Here is a 20,252-nt window from a genome sequence, read left to right on the forward strand (position 1 = left end):
CGAGTCTTCAGCATCACCCTGGAAACCCTCGCGTGTGTGACAAGAACAGAAAAGAAGCAAAAAGCTATGCACACTGGAAAGGGAGAAATAAAACATTCTTTATTCAGAAATATCATTATCTAGAGAAAAAAATGTCTAGGAAACAAAAAACAAACAAACAACCAAGCCAATTGCTTTCATTTAAATCAGCAACGAACAAATGTAATTTAAGTTTTAAAAAAATTAAACAGCAACCATAAAAGGAACTGAGTAGCTATAAACTAACCAAGCATTTATGGAATTTGGAGGTACAAAGCTATAAAACATTGAGAAATTTGTGATGAAAGAGGTTTAAATAAAGGAAAAGATATTTGGGTTGATGATTGAATACAATCCAGGAGTTGCCAGGGGTGGGGGTGGGGTGGGAGTGCGGGGTTAGAATGGTAAATGAATTCTGCAACCACAAGAGGAGATGTTTCAGAGGGCGAAACTGTCCTTGATCGTCCTGTAAAGGGGACACAAGGCGTCCATATCCGCTTCTGGGCATTTTGGTGGAGCAACCTCAGCGACAGGAGCCCCAGCGTTCGGGCTGTTCTCATTTTGGCTCCCCTCCCCGTTCCCTTATTTGGAAGACTTCTGGGGACGGGGGTTCCCCCACACCCTACAGTCCAGGACCGTCAGAACCCAGAAACAGGAAGAGAAGAGCCCTTCAGAGGAGACCTTCGAGGTGAGAGCCGAGGAGGTCAAATGACCAAGGAAGAGACCCCAGAAAGGGCAAAAGAAGACCACAAGGCAACAAGGCCAAAACCAAGGGGAAGAATAAGCAGCTGCCAAATACAGGGCCAGACAAGAGCCTGGTGACCAGTGCCCACATACATCCCCACCCTCCTGGATCTGCCTCAACGAAAGTCCTTCCTCGTTGTCTTGAGCAAACTTAGGGGCGAATGACTTGACTGGTGCTGCCCTGCTGGGCCCTGTGCGGGCTCCTGCCCTTCCAGGCTCCTGCAGCCTGCTGCCAAGATGTGGCTCGGTCAAGAGCTGGAGAAGCAGAAGCCTTGTCAGTTGGTAATTCGGTGCACAGAATTCCTTGGACGAAGCACCAAGACCTTAATTTTGTTTCATCTTTTATTCCAAGGAACCATTGGGGGAAATCTCAACAGAGAGCCTGGGGGTGGGGCTGAGAGGGTGAGTAGGCTGGAAGGCTGGAGGACGTGTGAATTTTGGCCTTGAATGAACACAAACATGCCTGGCTATCTCCTTTTGTCACCGTGTGGGCATGGGTATCAGGGGAGGAAGCAGAGTGGAGTAAAGAGGAGGGCTTCGGATTCCGTGCTGTGAAAAATGCCTCGTTTGTCTGGAAGGTGCTGGGGACCTGGTGTCAGATAAAAGAAGCTGCCCATCTAAATGTGACAGATGCAAACAGCTCCCCTGGTTCTGCAGAACAAGCTGAGGGTCCATGTTAATGGTTCTGTCCCCTTGAACTAGATTTGTGGTAGGAGGAGGGCAGTGAGTACAGAGAAAGGGGGCCATGGGCATGGGAGCCCCTCAGAGCCCAAGGGGAATTTCTCAGTAAGTATTTGAAATAGAAGAGACCCAAACATGGTGGGGTGGGGGACCCAGAAATAAATAAATAGCAATGTCTGTTCATTTTCCCAAAGTTTCTTAACAGAGTCTTAGGATTCCCAGGGGGAAAATGCAGACAGTGGCAAGAAAATCTAGCTGTAGTACAGATGAAACGACTTTCTTGAAACACGTGTGGGGCAAAGTGTTGACCTACGTAACTTGGGAGGTGGGAAGAATCTGTGAGTCTTAAAGCCAAAGGAACTGCCCGTAAGCACTGTCAACTATTCTAGTTGACTTAGTTCATCCAGCAGGATTATGCCTTAACAACTCTGAAACCTCTATCCAGGAATAGTGGATGATGGTGGGAACCAGAAAAGACTTGGGTGGTCCATGTGGTACTTGATTTACATTTGAGATCTCGCCGTTAATTCAGGTTGGGCTTACTATTTATATCGATGTATACCTAGAGAAACATTCATAGATATACATATGTACACGAGTTAGTACATTTGCATCCTATGTTAACTGAGGGCCTAAAAGTGATGAAATCTTAGTAGCAACAAGCACAGCTAGAGACCAAATCTTGAATTCAAAAATCATTTTCCAATAACAGGAATCCGGTCCTTAAGAGAAATTATCGATTCCAGGACTAAGGTAGAAAACATATAGTGTGAGTCTAGAGCATCTTGTAGTGTCAATATGTAAGAAAATGCTTAAACAAAAATGCAGTAACACAAAACGGAGGAGGGCTTCAATAATGATTGTACAACATGAAGAGTATAATCAATGGCAGTGAACCATACATGCAGAATAGTCTTTTGCTGTGTATATTTTTTGAGTGTTTTGCTGTGTATATTTTTGCCACAATTAGAAAAAAATGTTCAAGTATAACAATGAGTACAAGGAAGAAGAAAATGTACTAGAGTTGAATGTGGTGATAATTGTACAATTCTTTTTGATATGATTGAATTATTGAATTGCATGACATATGGATGAAGTGCTAATAAAACTATTAAATATAAACGTGTACAGGAGCTAACTGAAAGAGAACCCAGTAGCCCAAGTTGAAATAACTTGAGCCACAAGGTAAAGTAGCAAAATAAATGGCAATGAATTCACACCCAAACCCACTGCCATTGAGTTGGTTCCATACCATAACTACTCCTCAGGATAGAGGAGAAATGGCAAGCGTTCCTAAGGTTAAAACACTTTACGGAAGCCAAATGTCGCCTCTTTCTCTAGCTGAGTACTTTAACCACTGCAGCCCACGAGACCTGGGACAGGTAGATTTTATGTCAAATTGCCCTTGTGTTAAGAGTAGAGTCCAATCTTTCCATTAGGTCACAAGCTGATGATGTCTCTTGGAAACTTTATGAGAGACCTATTTATTTATTTTTTATGAGTCAAAGCATAACTTTCATATGTCCAGGTAATATTTTGAACAACAACTGTCCAAAGACTTAATTGTATTCATGAGGGATTGAGATAGACACAGGGGAAGGCGTTTAAAGTGAAACCAAGGGAAAGGTATGCACCACAGTTGTATCATTTCACTACATGTATTAAATTTGCACGCTGAGCACATAATCTGAGAAGCTGGAATGTAGGAAGAAGAACTCAGCCGTAGGATACTTGCACTGCAAAGAACTTGGACCATTTCCTCATTAAGATCAAAGACTATCGCCTTCCCTATGGGTTACACTTGAACATAAAATAATTGCCCCTCCCCCATGCACACACTTACAACTGGACCAATAAGCACTATCATGATAAGTACAGAAAATATTTAAGTTGTAAAGGATTTCACTGTACTTGGATCCCCAATCGATGCCCAAGGAAGCAGCACTCAAACAGAATAACGATGCACTGCATTGAAAAAATCTGCTGTGAAATATTGTTGTAGAGTGTTAAAAGCAAAGATGTCCATTTTGAGGACTAAGGTTCACTTGACCCAAGAGAGGGTGCTTTCCACCACGTGTAGGCATGGGAAGAACTCTGGGGCATAGGGGTCACCTGCTAGGTTGCTAACTGAAAAGTCAGCAGTTTAAAACCATCACTGCTCTGTGGGGGAGAGATGAGGCTTTCTGTTCTTTTTATTTATTGTTTTGCTTGTCAACACTTTATTTATTTTTAATTTAATCATTTTATTAGGCACTCATACAACTCTTATCACAATCCATACATACATCAGTTGTGTCAAGCACATCTGTACTGTTGCCCTCATTATTCTCAAAACATTTGCTCTCCACCCAAGCCCCTGGCATCAGCTCCTCATTTTCCCCTCCCTCCCCACTCCCCACTCCCTCATGAGCCTTGGTAATTTAGACATTATTATTTTGTCATATCTTGCCCTGTCCGACGTCTCCCTTCACCCACTTTTCTGTTGTCCGTCTCCCAGGGAGGAGGTTATATGTAGATCCTTGTAATCAGTTTCCCCCTTTTCAACCCACCCTCCCTCCACTCTCCCACTATCGCCACTCATACCACTGGTCCTGAAGGGATCATCTGCCCTGGATTCCCTGTGTTTCCAGTTCCTATCTGTACCAGTGTACATCCTCTCATCTAGCCAGATTTGTAACATAGAATTGGGATCATGATAGTGGGTGGGGAAGGCTGCATTTAGGAACTAGAGGAAACTTGTATGTTTCATCACTGCTACATTGCATCCTGACTTGCGTGTCTCCTCCCTGAGACCCTTCTGTAAGGGGATGTCCAGTGGCCTACAGATGAGCTTTGGGTCTCCACTCCACACACCCCCACCTTATTCACAATGATATGATTTTTCACTCTGATGATGCCTGATACCTGATCCCTTCAATACCTTGTGATTGCACAGGCTGGTGTGTTTGTTTCATGTGGGCTTTGTTGCTTTTAAGCTAAATGGCCACTTATTTACCTTCAAGCCTTTAAAACCCCAGATGCTATATCTTTTGATAGCCAGGCACAATCAGCTTTCTTCACCACATTTGCTTATGCACTCACTTTGTCTTCAGCAATTGTATCGGGAAGGTGAGCATCAGAGAATGCCAACTTAATAGAAGAAAGTATTCTTGCATTGAAAGAGTACTTGAGCGGAGGCCCAATGTCCTTCTGCTACCTTAATACTAAACCTATAAATAAATGCACATAGATTTATTTCCCCATCCTCATATATAAATATATTTACATATGTACATGCCTTTATTTAGACCTCTATAAATTCCCTTTGCCTCTTAGCTCTTTCCTCTATTTCCTTTGACTTTCCTCTTGTCCCACTATCATGTTCAGTCTTCATTTGGGTTTCAGTAATTCCTCTTGGTTATATTACCCTTGATCATGCCCTACCAGGCCTCCTACACCCTCCTCACCACCAATTTGGATCACTTGTTGTTCCCTCGTCCATGGGTTTCTTAACACCACTACCTTTCCCCCCACCTCCTCCTCTCCCATGTCCCCCCAGAACTGTCAGTCCCATTGTTTTCTCCTCCGAATTGTTCATCCAGCCTACCTTATTTAGACAAACCTGCGAAGATAATAGCATGCACAAAAACAAGACAGAGCAAAACCAAGCAAAAATCTACAACAAACCAATAACAACAAAACAAAACAAGAAAGAAAAGCTTGTAGTTAGTTCAAGGACTTTGTTGGGAGCGACCCTTTTATAAGAGACTCCTTCGCTCTTTCTTGGCCCCTTCACCATCCTGCTTGCTGAGGCTCTGGGCCTGCCTCTAGGGGTGGCCCATGTGGGCCACCTGACGCTAAGCTCTGTCAATGCCCTGCCATGTTTGCACTGACCTTGGATCCACAGAACTCCGCATGCCCTGGCCTGCTCTTCCTGCTTCCTGCTCCACCTTTCTGCATCCTCAGCCTGCAGCAACATGGTTCTGTAGAGAGCTCCAGTTAGCATCGGGCCCATGCACATAGTTGGACTGGGCTGGGACGACGTCTTGATAAAAGGTAACTTCTTGATATAAAGCTCTTTCTTATACATATGTGATTGTCACCGGTTTTGTTTCTCTAGGCAACCCAGTGTAACACACATCCTAATGAGTCTAAGTGGATATAAAAATTACCAAATAAATAAATGAGTGGGGGAGAAGAGACGTCACCTATACACTAGACTGACAGCGTATTTAAATAGATAATCCACCTTCCTGGAGGCAGACCCTAACTCTCCACTCTGGGTCTGCACACAGTGACTTTTCCCCAAAGAATATAGCATGGGAAGAATGAAAAGGGGAGTAACTTTACAGTGGGGTAGGGTGGGGACCAGGTAGACTATCTCACCCAGGAGATGAAAGTAAATGTCAACAACAACAACACGACATATTAATAACAGAAGGTATGCTTGATGTAATCTGATGAAAATGGTCCTTTAGCTCTGTGATTTTGCTCCCCCAAACCCTGAACTCAAGTCTAATCATGGAAGAACAATAGACATATTCCCAAATGGGATCAATCTGCAAGATGTCTGATTGCGACACCTCAAAAATATCAAGGTCATCCAAAACAAGGGAAGTCTAAGATCTTATAAAAGTCCAAGGGAAGACATGATAGCTACATATGACTATATTATCCTGGATGGGAACTTGGAGCAGGAAAAAAAATGCATTAGGTAAAAACTAAGGTGCTCTGAATAAAATTCGGACTTCTATTAATCATGAAAACCCAATATTGGTTCATTCATTGTGACAAAACTTCCATAAACTCACCAACTAGAAGAATTACGTGTGGTGTGTCTGATAACTCTCAGAGCTAGCTTCATGATTTTCTGTAAATCTGAAATTGAAAGTTTACTAGCAAACACAATGAGCTGTGTGTACCCTTAGCCATTCAAAGGAACCCAAGACTTGGCTTGAATTCTGTCATTGGCTGGTTTGTTATTCTTCTCTAGTTGTGCAGTATGCAGCAAACGACCTGACCTTCCCATCCCGGTTTCTTCATTTGTGACATGGGGACAATAAAATGTCTCCATTTTAAAAATGCTTGCCTTTTATATGCAGACTCTGTATTCCAAAGCTAAAGCAACATGAAGCTGTCTGTTCCTGTAAAGATTTGCAATCTCAGAAACCTTGTACAGGGTTGCTATGAATTGAGTTTAAATCAACTCAGTGACAGTGGATTTATTTTATTTGTTTGCTTGTTTTTTGTATATATGCAAACTCTTTAGCCCAGAGTCAAGGACACAGTAAATATCGTGTAACTATTAGCTGATTACTGGGGTAGTGGTGTGTACTTCAGTATTGCATTCATTAAATTAAAAACTGAAATTTACTGAGACCTCAAAAGCTATAAGGATTACCATAGATCAAACCATGTACTGGTAAGTCAGCTAGGAAAACTGTTATTCTTTCTAAGCATAGATTGCCTGATTGGCAATGAATAGACACAATATATTTACCATAGTTTCACATAAATCAATGTTGTTCAAAGCCATTATCACGAAGAACCTTAACTCAGGTATACATTGGTGTGGTGCTGGTGCTGGCTAGGTGCCATTGAGCTAGTTCCAACTCATAGCAGCCCAAGGTGCAAGAGTATGAAACGCCTCCTGGTTCTGAACCATCCCCACACTGTCGTTCTTATGTTGGATCCCATTGTTGTGCCACTGTGTCAACCCTCTTATCCAGAATAAGTCCTCCTCTATTTTGCTGATGTTCTGTTTTGCTAAGCAGGATGTTACACTCAAGGGAATGGTCCTTCCTAACAGCAAATCACCCAGAGTGGACAGATTTCAACAGGGTTTCCCAATAAGGCAGACTAGGGAAAAGAGCCAGAAGATCTGCTCCTAAAACAGCTTATGGATGTTGAATCTAGGATTGTTCTATAACTTTCTCCACTTTTGTGAACAGAAACCATGGTGGCAAAATTGCTACGCTCTTGGAGGCTAACTGAAAGGGCAGCCGATGTGGGACCACTGGCCACTCCACAGAAGATAAGGCCTGGGAATCTGTTTTTACAAAAGATTATTCCCTAGGAAGGCCTAAAGGGTAGTTCACCTCTACCTGCATTAGCCAGAATCTACTTGACAGCCCACAACAATATTGTTAGAGTGCAGTTAATCACTCACCTTGTCTGTTGGGTTTTTAACACTTTGAAAGTTGCATCTATCTGCTCAGAGATAAACTTATATTGTTCTTGCTTAATTCCAATGGAAAGTTCTACGGTGGCGCTGTGGATTAGGCTGCTAACTGCAAAACTGGAGGTTCAAACTTCTCAGTGGCTCTGTGAGAGGCAGGGCCTGTTTCTCTGCCCCTTAAAGAGTACAGCCTTGGAGATCCGATATGATTGCTGGGAGTTGGAAATAATAGCGAACACCAACAGACTTCTTATTTGGATTTACCAGAGATCTCCGAGGACTCCTCCAGTCCAATCCTATTTCTTATATTTTAAGAGAATAACTGAGGCTTCAGTACAACCTGCTCATCCTTCAAGACTCAATTTTAAAACATCATTTTATTGGAGCTCATACAACTCTTATCACAATCCATGCATCCATTCATTGCGGAAAGCACACTTATACATTCGTTGCCCTCATCATTCTTAAAATTTGCTTTCTGCTTGGGTTCCTAGAATCAGCTCATTTTCCTTTTCCCCCTTCCCCTCCCTCCCTCCTCTCCCCTCCTTCATAACCCTTAATAATTTATAAATTATTATTTTATCTAATCTTACACTGCCCGGCGTCTCCCTTCACTCACTTTTCTGTTGCCCATCCCCAAGAGAGGAGGTTATATGTAGATCCTTTTGATTGGTTCCCCCTTTCTACCCTTCCTTCCCTCCCGGTATCGCTACACTCACCACTGGTCCTGAAGGTATCATCTGTCCTGGATTCCCTGTGTTTCCAGTTCCCATCTGTACCACTGCACATCCTCTGGTCTAACCAGGTTTGCAAGGTAGAATTGGGATCATGATAGTTGGAGGGGGGGCAGCGTTTAAGAAGTAGAGGAAGATTGTGAGTTTCATTGTTGCTACACTGAACCCTGAGTGACTCATCTCCTCCCTGCTACCCCTCTGTAAGGGATGTCCAGTTGCAAGACTCAATTTTTAAACCCTTTTACCAAGTTTGACTTTTTTTTTCTCCCCGCTTTGTTCAAATATGTACTTGAGTGCTTGCTTTGGGGTAGGCCTCTAGGTGGAGTCTGAAGTCTCGGTGAGAAACAGAACCTGATCTCTGCCTTGCAGGCGGGAATCAGAGGCATAGACAACAGCAATGCAGCAGGACCGGTGCTGTGCTAGCCCTGTGCAGGGTGCTGTGCCACGAGGAAGAAGAAAGGGCGCCTTGTCCATGCGAGCAGAGAGAAGCAAGGGGGCTGGCAGTCAGAGAAAGCTTCATGCAAGCTAAGTGAGAATGAAGCAGATTTGCGTGCTCAGCAATAAAAGGGTCGTGCTTTGGATGGTCCTGAGATCATGGCTGGTCATAAAGAAGACTAGTTAAGGCGGTGCGTAGTGCCAATGCTAACTAGGCTCAAGACAGGGGAGTTTCCATTCAAATGATCAGTGGTAGGGAAATAAGGGAGGGGATGAAGGAGGTCTGGCTGCAGATAACTATCCGAACATTCCCTCCACAAGGGACTTTCTGTCTCCCAGCCTCTAGATGTTGTATGTGGGGCTGTGATGAACCAGAGTCAAGTCAGGGCACCGCACAGCAACCTGAAGGCACAACAGCCTTACATGGGGAACCAGTCTTGGGAAGGCTATGGATGGCAGCGGGAGCCCAAAACCCATTCAAAGGGTTCACACATGAATCCCCTCTGACCAGAGACCAGGGATGTGATAGTCCTGCTATCCTGCAGAGTGCAGCACTATTGGATTTTCTTTTGCTCTTCTTGGTATGAAATCTAGGATGTGTAGAGCTGTGGAGACAGCAAGTGCATTGATGGTTTCTTGGGGGATGTGCCAGGGAAGGGGGGCGGGGCAATGACAATGGGTAGAAGGTAAATGTTCTGAGGTTGAGTATTGTGGAAATGCTTGTACGGTTCTTATTCATATGATTGAACTGCGGAATGTATGATATGTGAAATAAATCCATATCAAACTTTAACAAAAATAATGACAGCCTAAACAGCTATTTTGATTAAAAGTTACGAAAAGTATGTGTTGTGCATCCTAACCTATACTTGAGGATACACTTCCACATTAGTGTTGAGTATGTCTTCAGCCAATCACTTTTGACATCAAAGAAGAGCAGCTTCGCCAAAGAAGTCAGTAAGAGCACAGGGAGCAGACTGATGCCAGATGATTACCAAGGAACCACAAGAGAGGCAGAATTTCCACCGCCTTGGACAAGGAGAATTTCCACCGCCTTTCCCTACAGCTGATGCCTTTTAGACTTCTGGCCTTCCAGGCTGTGAGAAAATAAATTTCTGTTTGTTAAGATCACCCACTGTGGTGTTTCACTAAGAAACCAAGACATATCATATAGTGAGACTAATTCTAAATAAATTCATGCCCTTGGCAATTCCCCTCTGAAATGTCTGTTTTGCACGCTATGCTTTAATCTGATCCTCGGCAGCACTCCCCGAGGATGATGTGTATAAACTGACACTTCCTCTGCTCTGGTCTTGCTTCCAAATACTACCAGGTGACCTCCTAAGGCTGTTGTCCAAGTGAGCTGTGGATAGCAATGTAGCCAGTAGCCAACGGTGGCAGTTACAGATTAAGTCAACTCCTGGCTAGGGGTGCAGTTAAACCTGTCAATCAAGTCAGAGCTTGATGCCACCTCCTTGATGTTATAAGTCTTCTATATAAGAGCAAGGAGAACAGAGAAGGTCTCTCTCTTTCACTTGGCCTTCTTCTTTGCTGGGACTTCACTGGGACACTTTGTCTACATCCAGGAGCAGGCCCATGTGGGCTACCCAATCCTGAGAAGTGTGGGCACACCACCATAATCCCACCGACCTTTGGGTCCATAGGACTCTGCACCCACCAGCTTGTGATCTTCTTCGTCCCAGTTCACCACGCATACTGGCACGTGGCCATAGGAATCAGAGAGGAACTTATGCACTAGCACCCCACTTATGGACTGGAACTGAGCATGCTGGCATGTCTTCCTGATACATAAGTACTTCTTAATATAAAGCTCTTTCTCCCACATCGATGTGTGTCACGGGATTTGTTTTCTCTAGAAAACCCATGCTAACCCACCAACTCACAAAAGTCTAGATTCTAGAGTTTAGTGAAGGAGGAGAGTTAGAAGGCAGGGAGCCAAAAGGAAATCAAGAGATCATTGTAATATCATGTAACTATCTGGGAACCAGGAAACGGAGGGGACCTGAAATTTGTTGGAAACTGGGTGGAGGCAGGCAGAGAGTAAAAGAAAGGCAGCAGCACAAAAGACCTTGACAGAGAAGACTGTGCGGCCACCCTTGGCCCTTGGAGCCCAGAGAACGAGTGTAAACAGAACTGGTTAAGAGGGCTGTGAAGGGAGGATGTGGATGACAGCTGGCTGGAGAAGGAGGTCAGAGGCAAGCATCCTCCCACCCATCCGAAAGAGCAGCAAGGGGCCAGCAGCAACAAGAGCCCAGAAAATGTAACAAGAGCCCAGAAAATGTAACAAGAGCCCAGAAAATGGCATAAATGACCCATGATCAACAAACAGGTAGAAGCAATTCAAGTTCAAGGGTAATTTTTAAAAAGACTTTAGATCCTTTTTTAATCTGTCATATTACACAAGTGTAAGGGTGATATTTGATGCTGTATAGAGTGCAGGGAAGTTTACACACACAGTGTTGATGAGAGGGGGAATGGGGAAAAGATTTCTTAAAAGCAATGTATATATTTAAAGTATGAGCAATTATGCATAAAGGAGCCTGGTGGCCTAGTGGTTATGAGTCGGGCTGCTAACCAGGTCAGCACTTCAAAACCACTGGCTGCTTCACAGGAGAAAGAGGACTCTTTCTGGTCCCATAGGAGTTACAAATCATAGTCTCAGAAAACCACAGAGGCAGTTCCACTGTGTCCTACAGGATCTCTAGGAGTCGGCCATCACCTCGATGGCAGCAACTTTGGTTTGGGGTTTATATAATAAATGTACAAGTTTCAGTGTCTATGAGGAACCGCAAAACTACATGGAAAAGTAGAATGAAAAGATAACGTGATGCGATTGCTGAAGACAAAATGGGTGCATAAGCAAATATGGTGAAGAAAGCTGATGGTGCCTACCTATTAAAAGATATAGTGTCTGGGGTCTTAAAGGCTTGAAGATAATCAAGTGGCCATCTACCTGGGAAGCAACCAAGCCCACATGGAAGAAACGCATTAGCCTGTGTGATCCTGAGGTGTCAACAGGCCCTGGTATCAGGCATCAGAAGACCCAAAAGAAATAATCATCTCAATGCAAACAAGGGGAATGCTTGGTGGAGACCCAAAGACGATCTTTGACAAGCAGACATCCCCTCACAGAAGGATCAAAAGTAAGGGGCAAGCCAGCCTGGGTGCAGTGTAGCGCCAATTAAACACACAACCTTCCTCTAGTTCTTTAACGCTTCCCCCCTTCCCCCACTATCATGACCCAGTTCTACATTACAAATCCGGCTAGACCAGAGCACATACATGGGTACAGATAAGAGCTCTCGACACTCACAATCCAGGACAGATAAACCCCTCAGGAACAATAATGAAAGTAGTGATACCATCAGGGTAGGGGGAAGGTGGGAACAGAAATGGAGAACTGATCACAATGATTGATGTATAACATCCCCCCGCCCCCAGGGTGATGAACAACAGAAACATGGGTGAAGGGAGACAGCGGATGGTGTAAGATATGAAAATAATAATAATTTCTAATTTATCAAGGGTTCATGATGGTAGGAGGGTGGAGAGGGAGAGAAAAAAAGAAGAGCTGATACCAAAAACTCAGGTGGAAAAAAATGTTTTGGAGATATTGATGGCAACATATGTAAAGTATGCTTAATACAACTGAATGATAGATTGTTAGATCCCCCCCCCAGTAAAATGATTAATATAAAAGGGGGAAAAGATATAGTGTCTGGGGTCTTAGATAAAGTGTCTGGGGTCTTAAAGGCTTGAAGGTAAACAAGTGGCCATCTAGCTCTGAAGTAACAAAGCCCACGTGGAAGAAACACACCAGCCTGTGTGATCACGAGGTGCCAAAGGGATCAGTTATCAGGCATCAAAGAACAAAAAGTCATATCATGTGAATGAGGGGGAGTGTGAAGTGGGGACCCAAAGCCCATCTGTAAGCAACTGGACATCCCCTTACAGAAGGGTCGTGGGGAGGAGAGGAACCAGTCAGGGTGCAGTGTAGCAATGATGAAACGTACACCTTTCTTCTAGTTCCTAAATGCTTCCTCCCCACCCACTACCATGATCCCAATTCTACCTTACAAATCTGGCTAGGCAAGAGGAAGTACACTGGTACAGGTAGGAACTGGAAACACAGGGAATCCAGGGCAGATGATCCCTTCAGGACCAGTGGTGAGAGTGGCAATACCAAGAGGGTGGAGGGAGGGTGGGTTGAAAAGGGGGAACTGGTTACAAGGATCTACATATAACCTCCTCCCTGGGGGATGGACAACAGAAAAGTGGGTGAAGGGAGATGTTGAACAGGGCAAGACATGACAAAATAATAATGGGTAAATTATCAAGGGTTCATAAGGGAGGGGTAGTTGGGAAGGAGTGGAAAATTGAGGAGCTGATGCCGAGGGTTTAAGTGGAGAGGAAATGTTTTGAGAATGATGAGGGCAATGAATGTACAAATGTGCTTTACACAATTGATGTATGTCCAGATTGTGATAAGAGTTGTATAAGCCCCTAATAAAATGATTAAAAAAACAAAACAAGGGAAAATGTTTTTAAAAGGATGATGGCAACATATGTACAAATGTGCTTGACATGATAGATATATGGATTGCTTTAAGAACTGCAAAAGCCCCCAATAAAATGATTTTTAAAAACTTTTAAAGTTCATGGAAAAATAGAATTACAGATAATAAAAATTTCTGTGAAAAAAACCCACAATGTAGGTTTGAGCCTAAATGTGATAGTAGCTCTTTACATGTGTACATTACAATATGGTTCACTGTTAGACACATATTTATTAATGATCAATAAAAAGTCCAACCATTGAAAAATAAATAAAAAGAATAGGTAAGGTGATTTTTCCATGAACCCTTTGAAGCCCCCGTGTGTGTATGTGTGTGTGTATGTGTGTATGCTGAAAGCTCAATGACATGAACAAACGGCAGCAGAGCATGTCAGTTAATCGAGAGGAGCAGGGAATAAGAAAACCGAGATTTTACTGGACACACACTCAGCTCTAAGGGCTGGGAAGGCTGGATAGATCCCTCAAGAGTAAGCAGGGTCGGAGATGAGGCACACATACTGAACCATCAGTCCGAGCCAGAGAAGAAATAAAACATCTCAACAGACCCATAACTGGTACAGTGATGGAATCAGCAATCCAAATATAGAAAGCCTAGGACCAGATGGTCTCACTGTTTAAAGAATTTAAAGGATTTAAAGAATCAACACTACCTGCTTTCCAATTTAGCCCCAAACACAACCCATTCTAAGAGGCCAGCACCACCTTGAGATCAAAGCCCAACGAAGACAGAGCAAAAATACAAAGCTGCTCACCAACAGTCTTTAACAATATAGACCCAGTGATCCTCAGAAAACTCCGTACAAACTCACCAACCCACCAGTACAGTAGAGCTTGGGACCTCAACACTAATCCGTTCTAGAAGGAGCGTCGAGATACGATACAGTCCCGTAAAAAGTAACTGAAAATAGATTAATCCATTCTTGACCACCAAGTTTTTACCCTAACCTTGCCTTTTTATACAAAACATGACACAGAAATGTTAAAATAAATAAGTCCAGCATGAAAGAATATAATAAGAAACACAACACTAAAAAAAAAAAAAGTCTTTAACAGCTACAGTCTGGCCCGTACCTTGAGACGGATGAGGCTCTGGATCTGTGGACACGATGTGGAGAGGAGGATGGAGAGAGAGTCGTTGTTTGGAAGGGGAATCCCTTCCATAAAATCAACTGGTGGCTGCTTTTCAGGAATTATTTCCCTTCTTTTCCTTTTTCACTAGGACCTGCTGGCTTTCTCTAAAATCATAACAATAAATTAATAAATGAAAATCTATCTAATGTGGTCTGCTGTTGGCATTTCCTTAACTGTTTTCTAAAAGGGTTTACTGTACTAAATTATCAACAATCCTGATAACATGGTTAACCAGTTTCTTATCGTGATGATTTTTTTAAAAACCTCTTTCTTAGGACCCAGGTTTTTTTAAAAAAAGAAACAACAGTACAAAAAGCCACAAAAACTAAGAAAATTACAGCAAAACGCTTGCAACACAGCCAAAAAAGTTTTCAACAACGCGTACTAACAACGCCGACTACGGCCAAACAACCGAAACACGATCTGCTTTTGTTTACAAGAATCACGTGCGTCGGGTTGGATTCCGCTGTTTTGTTCGTGCTCCGATGCAAAATGTTCTCAACATTTCTCGTGGAAATTCAATTATGTCGAGTACTGATGTGGTCGAGTACGGGGGTTCTACTGTATTCATGTCTGACTTTAGGGTTCAGTCTTGAAAGTATCTGATAAAAGCATGCTGGATGGTAGGTGTTGTGTAAGATAAAAACTTGTTGTATCCCCTTTGGCCTCTAATAGCTTCTTATTATCTGAGGATAAACAAGTCCCAAGCTTACGGTTGCCTGTGGACATCCAACTTGCTGTGTTACTTGAGTACATTTGCAGTCAATTTATGTTAGAAAGTTCGCCGGTGAAGCTATATTGCTCACTGTTCTACATTCAGGTTCACTCTCAGATTGGATTTTGTGGTTGAACTGAGTGGGTGGCTTGGCTGGAAAGCTTCTCCAGGCTGAAGTCACTGCAGCTGTGCACTGTAAACAGATGATTAAGCCTTAATGGTTCTCTGTGAGTCAGCGCAAAACCCAAAATCACTTCTTAGTAGAAATCTTGGCCCTATAAAAAGGTGTCTCTCCAATGGTCCCTGTGCTATTGTGATGTAGTGATCTATTTCGGCACATGACCTAGTCAGGTGCCTCGGTTTTCAGAATGGATTTTCAAGGCCTTTTTCATTGATTTAACGAACAACATGTGCTCCGGGTTATGCTCTGTGAAGTTACTGAGGCTACAAATTTATTAAATCTCAGGAGATGCCGAGCCAATTTGAAGAACTCACTAAAATACTATCCAACTGCCATTGCTAATGGAGTTCAACTCACGATGGTGCCTGCGTGCAGGGCAGAAATGCTCAGTAGGGTTTGTAACACGATTAACTTACCGAAGCAGATGGCCTGGCACCTCAAGGTGGGCTACAATCCAACTACCTATTAAAAATGGTGAATCAGATGACGTAATCAAACTGCTTTACCATTCAGCAATTGTTTCTACAAACAGCATTTTTCCTACAGGCCTAGCTGAGCAATGCCATGCAATGTTATGAGAAGCCATTTTTAAGAGTTAGATACAATAAGAACTATGTACAATAAGGAACAAAATTTTTTTCAGTTTTATGAACATGTAATTCACATATTATACAATTCTATAGGTTAAACCTATTCAAAAGAGCTGTATAATCATAACCACAATCAATTTTAGACAATGTTCTTCATTCTGGTACTCGTTATGATGAGCGGCAACTTTCCCCGGCACAACCCAAAGAAACTATTCATCCCGTTCGTCTTTATAGATTTACCAATCTTGGATCTCATATAAAGAAAAACAGACAAACACACACATACACACCCCAAACCCTCAACCCAAGAAAAATAACATAGTAAAACAGAAAAGCCCCAAAAGAAAGCAGAAAATTATTTTAAAAATTAGAACACATTTAAAATGGGTCAAAAGGAAGAAAAACATGACAGGGTTAAATTTTCAAAGGAGAGGCTTCACTGCATCTTCTTGGTGCCTTCCAAAGGAACACTCCCTGAACAAGTGTCTGCCTCCTCCCATTGGTGGTGGCGGTGGTTCTTAGGTGTCTTTGAGTGGATTTCACGAAGCACCCTCAACCGACAGAGTACGACGGCCTGGTGGCCTTGTGTTCTTATGGCCAATCTACTAAACCAATCTTCACAGTAAGTAGTCTGTTTTCTTCCTAGACAAGGAAGACAAACCAAGCCCATTAGTATAGAGTCAATTACAAGGCATAGTGACCATTGAAAACATACTAGAAATGCCCCACAGGGTTTCTAAGGATCTCAGGCTTAACTGAAGCAGACAGCCACACCTTTCTCCCGAGTGGCTGGTGGCAAGCACTTCACTACTACTGCACTGTCAGTAGTCCTTGCCAGGTCTGCCTCTCAAAGTGCAAACACAGCTTGTGTCTCCGTGCTGGTGAACTAAGAAGGTCTTGATACACTAGTTCCAATCCAGGCTTGATTTCACCTGTCCTGCCTTCATTTCCCCACTGCCTTCAGCTCCTCACCTGTTCATCGTGGCTTCATTTTCTTACTAGAGTTGTCTGTGTTAGTAAACTCACCGCCATCGGGTTCTTTATGACTGCCAGAGACTATATAGGGCAGGGCAGAGTTGCTTCTGGGGGGTTCCCAGGCCGTAAGTCTTTACAGGAGTGGAAGGCTGCCTCCTCTTTCTTCCAGAGAAAAGCTGATGGTTTCAAACTGCTGACCTTGAGGGTAGCAGCCCAAACATGTAAGCTACTTATACTCATCTGCAATAAGGAGAAATAATATTTGAGGTTCTTCAAGGAAAGTTTCTAGAGTGTTTCCTGATAAGAGTGTTTCCAAATGAGTAGTTGAGAACATTTCAGCTTCAAAATGAAATCATTGCCAAGGAGTTCCACTCTGATGATCCTTGTGTATCAATTTTTCAGAGGTAGATCACCAAGGTCTCGCCCATTCATAAAGAATCCTCCCTGGTCAGTATACCAGCAATTCAGGGCTGGGCTCCAAAGGATTATAGTAAAAAAACAGATGAGCTAGAGTTTATTAGAAAAAGAAAATTAGTCACAAGAACCAAATATCAGCTTCCATTTATCTCAGAGACTGCACCACCATGTATTTTAAAATGCCTTCCACAATTTCTTCTATGACCTTTACAGTTACATTGTTTTCCTGTAAATCATTCATTCTTTTGGAATTCACCTTGTTCAAACTGTAAGGTATGAGTTCAACTTGATTTGACTTAATAGATACTCAATTGCCATACTATCCCTTAATACTATGATTCATCATTTTCCTGGAGAATCTACACGGTCTCGGAGATTAGTTATCTTGTTTTTCTTTTTAAATTAATCACCAGCTTTAATTTTCTAAAATTATTTTCTTTCTAAACTTTAGTGTTTGGTTCATTTTTGAGTTCTTGACTCAAATCCTAAATTAATATCTATCTAGATTATTGTAAAAAATTTAGACTAGGAGCTTTCCTCTGAACTATGATTTAACTATAATCTATTGGCTCCAAAAGCAGGCGATTTTCCTATACTGCTTCCATTAATGAGACTTACAAGGTATCTAACAATATATATTTGAAATCATACTGTATCAGGCATGCATATACATGGGCAAAGGGCACAGTGGGGAGGGATGGCAGGAGGATACGTCCTTCCAGCTGAGTCCAGAGCTAAATTGGCGAAAAAGAGCTTGGCCTTGGCATGAAACCACGAAAAGGCTGGGGGCAGCTGTGGCCACAAGAAGAGAGACTCGAGTGACATGTCTCCATCTACGAGTCTACCACCTCTGGTTGAAGGCCAGATAGGCTCCTTTCTGAAACTTACTATTCCTAAAGTCCTAGGGAAGACTGCAGTCTCCTGTGTCCTTGTCCGAGTGAGATAGTGGGGAGAGACATCAGATAGAACCCTTGTTTGTCCTAGGGATGTTTTGCTGACTGAGCCAAAAGCTGGGAGGACCACCACACGATACACTATTCAGTGTGGTCCAAAGCAATTTACCTCTTATCCAACAGATATGGCTGGGCTGGTTCCTCACCCAATTGACCGTCTTCAAGTTGGACCAGCCGACTTTCTCCAACCCATCCAATCAATGGCTTCTACACTATTGTTTCATCAACCTCCAAGACACTGGGAGAACTCCAGTTTACAGATGAGGAGACTGTGCTCCAGAGAAGACAGGAGACTGTCTGGATTGCACAGTTAAGTAAGTGGTGACATCAGGATTCACATGCAGCATCAGAAGAGACTGGAGGGTTCTGCTCTCCCTGAAGGGAAGAGAGATCACCTTCCTTGCTTTTCCACACACCCAAATTCTAGTGCTTGCTTTTCCAAATCCCCCCAGGCTCCAGCCTTGCTCATCACCGTATTCACTCACTCTTCTCTGCACTCTGTATTGATACTGTAATCGCGATTCTAATTATGGTCCTACACATCCTTCAAAATCATGCATTAGTGGTCTCCCTGTAATTAGTCTATAGGTTCCCTGAGAGGCGGGACTATGCTTTCTTCTTTCTTTGTTTTTCCCACCATCTCTAACATAATGCTAAGCAATAAATACTTGTTTGACTCGTGTTAAAAAAAAAAAGAATGAATGAAAAAGACCAAAAAGGGAGGGAGGGGGAAAAAAAAGAGAACCTGATGCAAAGGGCTTAAGTGGAGAGCAAATGCTTTGAGAATGATTGGGGCAGGGAATGTGCGGATGTGCTTTATACAATTGATGTATGTATATGTATGGATTGTGATAAGAGTTGTATGAGCCCCTAATAAATTGTTTTTTAAAAAAACACCAAAAGGGTTAATAGAGCAGTCTAATGCATCTCCTAATTACATTGCTTTAAATTTTGTGTTCTTCATTTCTTGGTTTTATTGATCATATTATCAATGAGTTTCTTAACTGTCTCTTAAGAGGTTCAGACAGTGTTCATTCTTCAGCGATCTGCCTTTTTAGTCAAACAAATTGTTTTTAAGAACTGTCGAAAAAAAGAATTATCCATGTTTTTCATGTAAAGTAATTCATTTGTTTTTCTTATGGCTTGGTTACATTGTTTATCACTATTTTTCTGTTAATAGTGCTCACAAGCATTTATCGTTTCAACTCTACTATTATAAATGGTCTAACCCAGTGGTTCGCAACCTTCCTCATGCTGCAACCCTTTCAGACAGTTCTTCATGTGGTGGTGACCCCAACCATAACATTATTTTCGTTGCTAATTCATAACTGTAATTTTGCTACTGTGATGAATCCTTATGTAAATATCTGATATGCAGGATGTATTTTCATTATTACAAATTGAACATAATTAAAGCATAGTGATGAATCACAAAAACAATACGTAATTCTATATTGTGAAATATTTATTTCTAATGACAAATAAATGAAATGTTGTCTTGAAGCACGGTGTAGCATGGGTAACATTCTTCACACTGGGTACTCATATGTAGGCCTATCTGCATGTGGGCGGACCCGCCTAGAGACAGGTAGAGGAGTGGTGCCTCGGTGCCTAAGACCATGGGAAATATATGTTTTCCCATGGTCTTAGGCGACCCTGTGAAAGAGGCAGTCAATCCCCAAGGGGGTCGCGACCCACAGGTTGAGAACCACTGGTAACAGATGCCTTCGGAACCCGTGGCAAGGAAACTGTGAGGTTCACCGCTAGCAGAGGATTTGCTGTGTCAGCTGGAAAGTACATAGACAAATTTACTAGATAACAATACTAGACAATGCTTTCCAGCACACTAACAGGCGCCTTTACCATCAGGATGGCATAGGTGTTCTGAATGCTCCATAGATTCACCCTTTTGCTACTGTAAGAC

Source organism: Tenrec ecaudatus, chromosome 9, assembly GCF_050624435.1.
Source record: "Tenrec ecaudatus isolate mTenEca1 chromosome 9, mTenEca1.hap1, whole genome shotgun sequence".
Taxonomy (NCBI): domain Eukaryota; kingdom Metazoa; phylum Chordata; class Mammalia; order Afrosoricida; family Tenrecidae; genus Tenrec; species Tenrec ecaudatus.